The sequence below is a fragment of the Octodon degus genome, unplaced genomic scaffold, assembly GCF_000260255.1.
Source record: "Octodon degus isolate 3935 unplaced genomic scaffold, OctDeg1.0 scaffold00093, whole genome shotgun sequence".
In the NCBI taxonomy this organism is placed as follows: domain Eukaryota; kingdom Metazoa; phylum Chordata; class Mammalia; order Rodentia; family Octodontidae; genus Octodon; species Octodon degus.
In genome coordinates this window covers 990291-998999 of record NW_004524669.1, presented here as the reverse complement: position 1 = coordinate 998999, position 8709 = coordinate 990291, and the positions used below count along the sequence as shown (strand labels likewise).

Here is an 8709-nt window from a genome sequence, read left to right as displayed (position 1 = left end):
GGGGCTGGCTGGCATGTGGTGCTGGGGGATTGAACTGTGGTCCCTGTGCTTTGCTAAGCTTGTTCTAAGTAGTTGCTTTAGACCACTGAGCCATCTCACCAGCCCACTGATTTATTTTTAACTGAGTGGTGGTATGAGAATCTTCAGCAGGTGCCAGAGTATATTTCAGACTGCACAAAGCCCTCCTCATAAGCCCTCTGTCCTCTGATTTCTGATGTAAGGAGGAATGTTACCAGTGGGAGTGTTTCTTAAATGAATAGCATGGAGGGTTGTTAGTCTTCCAGATTTTAAGGTGTGGCATATTTATGTTCTTCAAATATGAACAAGTTGAAAAGTGGAGAAATAGTAGGGATAATGTTTGAAAACTAGCTCAGGCTTAGAAAATTAAACTGAGGAATGGTTTCTTTTTAATGAGAAAGTGATACAATCAGAGTATTGCATTGGGAAAATTGATAATGGCTATTGAGTATCAATAAACAAGCTATTGGAATGACTTTAAAAAGGAATATGAAGGGGCTATATCAGGCAAGGGAGTGGTGAAAAAAAAAAAAAGATAAATAGGTGGCTCCAGGGAGAGTTACTTAAAGTCTGATGAGATAACAGGGTAAAGGAGGCATAAAAAACTGCTGTAGGGTTTTGAGCCTGATTTTTATCAAAGAATGAAGATTAGTGTAATGTAGGGCAAAAGGAAAGTTAGCTTTAGACATTTGGGTGTGAGATGTTTATGGAGTATGGAGAAGGAATGCCAAGTAGGTTTTTGGGGACTAAGGTAGAGAGAAAAGCTTGGAAGTTTGTTGCATTAAAAAGCAAGCCAGGCCTGGTGGTACATACCTGTAATCCCAATACTTGGCGGGGGCAGGAGGATCACTGCAAGTTTGAGACCAGCTTGACCACAAAATGAGCTCAAGGCCAGCCTGAACTACCTAGTGAGATCCTGTCTCAAAAAGACAAAAGCAGAAAAAAACCCAAAAAACAAAAAGATAATTTTTAGAGTAATGTATGTGACCTAAAGTGGGTATAGACAGGAAAATTACTGAAGAGCTAAACTCTAGTAAAGGTCATGCTTAGTGAGCAAGAGGAGGAAGACTAGGATGTTTGAAGAATTCATAAGAATCACAGTGTGCAGGCCCTGGGTTCAATTTCTAGTACTTGGAGTAAAAAGGAACAACATAAAATGAAAAATGCTAATGTTATACATAGAAATATGTACATTGGAAAGCCCTCCAAATTTCTACATACCATAGTCCGCCATATTAGTAATTAATATGTGTTCACCCCTTTTATTTTATTTTATTTTTGTCATACCAGTGATTGAACTTAGGACCCTGGGCTTGCCAGGCAGGCCCTTATTCTACTGAGCTATCTCCCTGGCCCAACCTAATTCATATAGAATCTTTTTTTAATTTTTTTTATTTTTATTTTTTAACAGAAGTAGATAATACTCTATCTACTGGAAATCTGTTTTACTTATTAATATTATCTTAGACATCTTCCTGCACTAGACCATCTCACTTTGCCTTATTCCTCTTTGTACTTCTGCTGCCTTCCAATAGCACCCCACAGGCTGACTTCCTGCAGTGTAGGGAGGGTGTGTCCCCATAGCTTACAGGTCATTGCTCTTTGTGGCCACAGGGCTCTCCCTAGCATTCTGCCCCACTGCAGATGCTTGTTTTGCTTCCCACTTTCAGTTTCCTTCCCAAGGTTTTAACTCTGCTCCAGATGTATAGGGGGTGGTGTTGCTGTCCCCATCTATGGCAGTGCCAAAGGTCATTTCCTAGAACTGGAAGTGCCTGGCTGAGCACCATGGTGGAGAGAGGCCCAGCCAAGCAGCCTCACTGTGCAGTGCAGTCTCCCATGTATGATAGGCAGAGTGCTGTGCTTAGTGAAGAAGCACTGCTTCCATTTTAATGTTCCTGTTAGTTTTGTTTTGGTTATTTTTTATTTTATTTTATTTTTTGCGGAACCAGGGATTAAATTCAGGCCCTTGCACATATTCTACTGAGCCATCTCCCTAGCCCCCTTTATTTTTTACTTTTATTTTTTTATTTTTGGCAGAACCGGGGATTGAACTCAGGCCCTTGTGCTTGCCAGGAAAGCACTTATTCCACTGAGCCATCTCCCTGGCCCCCTCCCCTTTATTTTTTTTTCCAAAAAGTTTATGTTTATCTCTCCAACTTTCTAGTTTTTTAAAAGTCAGTTTTGTGACCTACTACAAGATCAGTTTATAGCATTATCTAAATAAATAATTATCTGTAAGATCAGTTTTGGTGTTCATCCAGCTAAGCCCATTGGGCATGTGTTGTGCCCTTAATAGGGGGATCCCGGGGCCAGGGGGATGGCTCAATAGAATAAGTGCTTCCCTGGCAAGCACAAGGACCTGGGTTCAACCCCTGGTTCCACAAAAAAAAAGGGGGGGGGATCTCTGTGGATTTCACTGAAAGCATCTGAGGGTTATGGAATGAGGCAGAAAAGATCTAGAGGCCAGAAGGCTGGAATCTATTTAGTTTTGTTCTCCAGAGAGGATTTGGCTAGCATATATGTCCAGGCTGTAGTTTTTAAAACAAGATGCTGGCAAAGGTATGCTGAACGACTTAAGAGAATCTCTCGTTTTCAGTTCTGCCATTGCTTTGTGTTTGCTTGGTCTAAATGGGTTGTCCAGCATGAGCCAGGTTGAATGTCATCCTGCATGAATGGTTAGTGTTGCTATTCACATCACTGTGCTGACTCCAAAGGTCATTTCCTTTGGAAATGGGAGAATAGACCAAGTCTGGAAAGAGGTTCTGATCTTGGCTTTGATCATCACATACCATCCGGGGGCTGTTACATTGTCTATAAAATGAGGACATTGACCAAGTCCTGTGGTTCTTACCTAGGGATGGAGATCAGTTGTACATTGATGTCTCAGGTTCCTAGGGAGAAATAGCGGCAGGAATGGAGAAAAGATAGGCAAGAGCTGGTGGTGGTCCATCTACCTGATTGGCGAAAAGCACCAGAACAATAGTAGAGGCATTTTTTTCATCCTTTCACAAAATTAGTATCATGTGACACAAGGTTGCCTAGTGACTAGTAGCTGACATTGACCAGGCCGGATAGTGTTCTTTTTTTTTTTTGGCGGAACCAGGGATTGAACTCAGGCCCTTGCACTTGCCAGGGAAGCGTTTATTCCACTGAGCCATCTCCCTGGCCCCAAGCAGGATATTTTTCTCAGGACTGAGGTAGCTTGACTGCTTTAGGCAGGCCTAGTCCTGTTGCCACACATTTGACCAATTTCCAACTTCATCAGTTCCCATCAATTGAAGATCAGTTATACAGTTGTGATTTGTAAACACGCTCCTGAGGGGTTCTGAGGCACTGTATTTTTTGAGAATCAGTCTAACTCTTCAACATTTGAGTTTTCTCCTACTTACATTTCTCCATTACTCTGTGAAGCCCTTCTTACAGTGTGTGAGTGTGTGTGTGTGTGTGTGTGTGTGTGTGTGTGTGTGTGTGTTTTGGTTCTTATCCTCCACTTTGCTCAGTGTTATATGTCAACTTGAGTCTGGAAGCTTAGCTAAGTAACTCAGCAGTTCTGCATCCTGGGGATTAGAGGAGATACCCTTATCATTCTAGGATGTTGTTCATTGTGTCAACTTGAGAAGTTTAAAAGTTTACCTGAGTGATTCAGCAGGGGGCCAGGGTCCTTACTTTATAAATGTCCTGAGCCTGTGCAAGATGAAGTCACAGAGGTGGTGTGGACGGATAGCCCTTGTTCAGTGTCAGGGAGGAAAAGAAGCTTTGCTTTGAGAAGGTAGCTGCAGAGCACCATGCTCCACAGTGCTGCAGCACAGAAAATTTGTTCCTCAGAACTGCATTCAGAGTGCCCAGCGATCCAGACAGCCAAGAGAGGAAAATTTGGCTGCTGCTTCAGTTGACAGCAGACCTCGGAATTGTCCACATGGTGCTGATTTTATGTGCATGCAGAATCCAAGATTTCTGAAGTTAAAAAGGCTTCCACTTTGATTTCAGAAGACCATAGGAGGCCAGGCAGTGTGCTCATAAGAGGGCAGTGTGTGAAACTGTGAGCGAGAAGCCTAAAGTGCAGTGGAGACCTCAGAAGTCTGGAAAAACCAGGAATGTGGTTCGTCTAAGGAAAGCTGTGAGGTTTGAGCAGAGTGGGCTTAAGAGAGAAGCCGTGGGAGATATAACCATCAGAAGTGACATGCTTTGGAATCACGCAAGTCCTTTGGAGCTCAGTGTGCTACAGGTGGCTTCAGATGTTGGACTGGGAACTATAGGATTTATGCTTTTCCTGCTAGATTTTGGACTTGCTTTGGTCCCATTCCTTTGTATTCCCGTTTGTACCATTTGGAATGAAAAGTTTATCTTGTGCCATTGGGTGTTGAAAGTGTTTAACTTTGTTTTCATTTGTACAGGACCTTGCAACTAAAGTGTTTGCCTTACATCTCTCAGGAGACTTGGTACTTGCACTTCTCAGCAGTGCTGAAACCCTTAGGACTTTGGCAACTCTTGCAGATGGACTAAATAAATCCTTTTTTCATAAAGGGATTGGTATGAATCTTTGGAGGGCCAGGGGCAAAATGTTACAATTCTAACTTAACATAATATTGACAACCTTAATACTGGTTTTTAAGAATTGTTAAACCTAAAAAAAAAAAAAAAAATTGTTAAACCTGTGTTATATAATGTGAAGTGATAATAAGGTGTTTGTATCTGGAAACTGGTTAAAAGAAATGTCTGTCTGCCAAACTGACAAGTGGTGGGTTATTATGGTTGATACATTGTGTCAACTTTGGACTAGAAGCTTAACTAAGTAACTCAGCAGTTCTACCTACTGGGATGAAAAGGATGTTGTTCATTGTGTGAATTTGAGAAGTCTGAAAGTTCAGCTAAGTGATTCAGCAGGGTCCTCATTTTGTAAACATCCTCAGCTTGTGGAGGAAAAGGGAACTGAGATGATGTGGAGTGGGTACATAGCCAATAGATGATGTAAGGGAGGAAAAGAGGCTCGCTTCTCTGCCCCTTGTGCTCTTGTTCTTTTTGCTGTCTTCTGCCACCTTGAACTGTTGCCGCTTTCCACCCTGCCTTGGAACCAGCTGATTACTGACTGAAACCTTCATAGACTATGAGCTAAATAAACTTTTTCTTCCATAATTTGCAGTGTCAGGTAATTTGTCTCAGCAGGGAGAGAAAAGTAACGAAGACATCTCCTTCTTTCTTCCTCAGAAACAACCTGCAGTGCTTCACTGTGCGGTGTAGTGCAGCGGTAGCTCGTGAGGAGGACCCCTACATGGACACCACCCTAAAGGTTTGTGAAACTGCCGGTTGATGTCTACCTGGACCCTGATGAAACCTTAAGATCCAGAGGGAACACATGAACACTTGGAGATTTGCTCTTGGGCCAGGCTAGGGAAGGACTAAAGGCCTAAGGCTATCTTATTTATTGGAATAGAACTTTGCATGAAAAATATTAAGTATTTTATGATTTATTGGTTGAAATTACAGCTTTTAGCATTATTTTGAAAATAATTCACTCAAGGTTGTTTTATTTTTTAATTTTTTAAATTTTTTTTGGGCTGAACCGGGAATTGAACTCAGAGCCTTGTACCTGCCAGGCAAGCACTTATTCTACTGAGCTATCTCCCCAGCCCCACAGCTATTATTTATTATACTATAGTTTTATTTAATTTTTCAAGCCCAGCCTAGGTAATTTTTTTCCCTATCCAAAGCTTTATTGACTTGACAAAAATACAAAATTATGTTATCACAAGTGAAGAGAGAACCCTGATTAATAAAGTCAAAGAAATCCATTAGATATTACAGACATCACAAAATACAGAAATAATGTCAGTGTTTTGATTAATAAACTAAGAAATCCTCTAGAAAACTTTTGATAGCTTTCTCCTTTTTTTGGCTATTATCTGTCTTTTACTTTGCTCTTTATATTTGAGTTTCTTGTGTAAGAAAAACTATAATATTTAGGATTATATATCTGATATTTTACACTTAACCTTGTGATCTCAAATAGCATCTATTTTCATACAAATAGCTTTTTTATTCTTCCTAACGGCTGACTAGTATTCTATTATGAATAAACACCACATTTTCTTTATCCATTCCTCTGTTGGTGGGCATGGAAGCCTCTTTCAAGATTCAGCTATTGTGAATTACGCTGCTAGGAACATGGATATACATGTATTCCTGTGGTACAGTGTCTTTAATTCTTTGGGGAAGATACTTAGAAAGCAATTAGATATATCAAATCAAATTTCTAGTTTTAGTTTTTTGAGGAATTGCTGTACTGATCGCTATAGTGGTTGTACTAGTTTACATCCCACTGACGATGTAGAAGGATTCCCTTTTTTCTGGCAACCTTTCCAACATTGGCTTTTTGACTTACATCTCAATTACTCTGCTCTTGTTGCTGAGACAAATACCTGACACCCAAAATGAAGGAAGTTACTGGAGGTGTCAGTCTATGCTGGGCTGGCTCTAAGGCACAACGGCACATGGCAGAGAGCAAATTTTCATGGCAGGGGCAAAGAGCAAAAGCAAAGGGAGTGGCAGCAGCTCAGGCAGCTGGCTAGCCTTTCATCCCTCCTTACAGTGTAGTGCAGATTATCTGTCTGCCCCAGGACAGGTGCAGCATCCACACCCACAATAATCAATCACAAACTCCAGAAGCCGCCTCATGATTGCATGAGGTTTTTGGGGGACAACTAGATATAAACCATTACAATTTTTCTGTCTGTCTGTCTTCCTTCCTACCTTTCTTATTTTGATTCATTTCTTGATAGCACTCTTTCCTTCTGGAATAAGATGGATTCTGGGCTTTGTGTTTCTCTAGTCAACAGAAATGTCGAACATTTTTTTTATGTATCTACTGGCAGTTTATCCTGGACACTGAATAGACATCATTTCAGTTGCCTGTTTCTTGATCGGATCTTTTATTTTGGAGGGTCTAATATTTTTTGAGTTCTTTATGTATTCTCTCTCTCTCTCTCTCTTTCTCTCCAGGGATAGCTAGAAAAAAATTACTTATTCTGTAGGTTATCTCTTCACTCTGTTGGTTCTTTTTGCTTGGCAGAGCCATTTTAATTTGATATGATCTCATTTGTTGATTCTTGGTATTATTTGTTATGTTGTTGAAGTTCCATTCATAATGTCCTTCCTATAGCCATGTCTTCAAGAGTTTCGCCTATTTGATCTTCCAGCAGGTTGTTTCTGTTTGAATTTATAGATCTTTGTTCTATTTTTATTTTAGTTTAGTATGTAATGAGAAAGATGCATCTAGGTTCAATCGCCTGTACCTAGATAGCCAGTTTTTCTAATACCTTTTGTTAAAGCTGCTATCTTTCCTCCAGTGTAAGGTTTTGGCCCTCTTGTCAAGGATCATGTGGCTGAATATACCTGAAGTTGTTTCTACATCCTCTGTTCTGTTCTAGTCACTCATGTGTCTGTCCCCCTAGTTCCCGTAACATGCTATTTTTATTACTGTAGCTTTGTAGTATAACTTGAACTCGAGAATTTTCATGTCTCCTGCCCAGGATTGCTTCTGCTATTCTTGGTCTCTTCTGGTTGCATGTGAATTTTAAGATTGTTTTCTTTAGTTCTGTGAGGAATGCTTTGCTATTTTGGTTATGATTTTATTAAATCTGTTCATTGATCTTAGAAGTATGGCCATTTTGGCAATATTGGTCTACCTATTCAAGAGCAAGGATATATTTTCATTTTCTGATGTTCTTTTGAATCTTTTTCAGAGTACTATAGTTTTCATTGTAGAGGTCTTTCACTTCCTTGGTTAGGTTAATTCCTAAGTATTCAATTTTACTTGATGCTAATGTGCAAGGTATTTTTTTCATACTTTCTTTCTCTGTGACTTTTTTTTTTTTTTTTTTTTTTTTTGTGGTACTGGGGATAGAACTCAGGATCTTACACTTGCCAGGTGGGTACCTGTGCTACTGAACGATCTCCCTGCCCATTTCTATAACTATATAATTGGGTACAGAAATGCTATTATTTTTTGTGTGTTGACTTGGTATTCTGCTATGCTGCTGAATTTGGTTTTTAAATCTAGAAATGTTTTGGTTTTCTACGTAAAGGATTATGTCATCTGCAAATAATGATAATTTAACTTTTTCATCCTGCAATATACCTTTGATTTGTTTCTCTTTTATTACTCTGATTACACTGCTAGTATTTTAACAAGAATGGCAGCTATCTCCTCATTCCTGATTTTAGAGGGAAAGCTTTCATTTTCTCTCCAATTAATATGTTGGCTGTTGGTTTGTCGGAAATGATTTTTATCTGATTGAGATAAGGTCTTCTATACCTATTCTCTTTGGGATTTTTTAAAAATCATGAATGGATATTGAATTCTGTCAAAGGATTTTCTAGTCAGTTGAGATTTGTCCTTGCTTCTGTTTACACTAGCTGATTTGTGTGTATGTTAAACCAGCCCCGCGTCTCTACTTGCTTGGTCAGTACGTGACATTTTGGTGATTTGTTGTGTTGTATTTTCCAGGGTATTGTTCAGGACTTTTATATGTGTGTTCACCAAAGAACTTGGACTGTAGTTCTCTTTTTTTGGTTGGGTTCTTTTCTGGTTTTGCAATTGAAATAACACTGTGGGAGTACTCTTTCCCTTCCGATTTCATTAAAGAGCTTGAAGAGTACTGGCATTAGATCTTAAAAGTTCTTGCAGAATTTGGC

At 39.7% G+C, this 8709-nt stretch overlaps 1 protein-coding gene across 1 annotated transcript in view; it reads left to right on the top strand.

The window, feature by feature from the left end:
* The window catches only part of Hps3 (HPS3, biogenesis of lysosomal organelles complex 2 subunit 1), a 69868-nt gene that overhangs the window by 34693 nt on the left and 26466 nt on the right, over positions 1-8709 (top strand). The gene's annotated exons all lie outside the window — the stretch shown is intronic.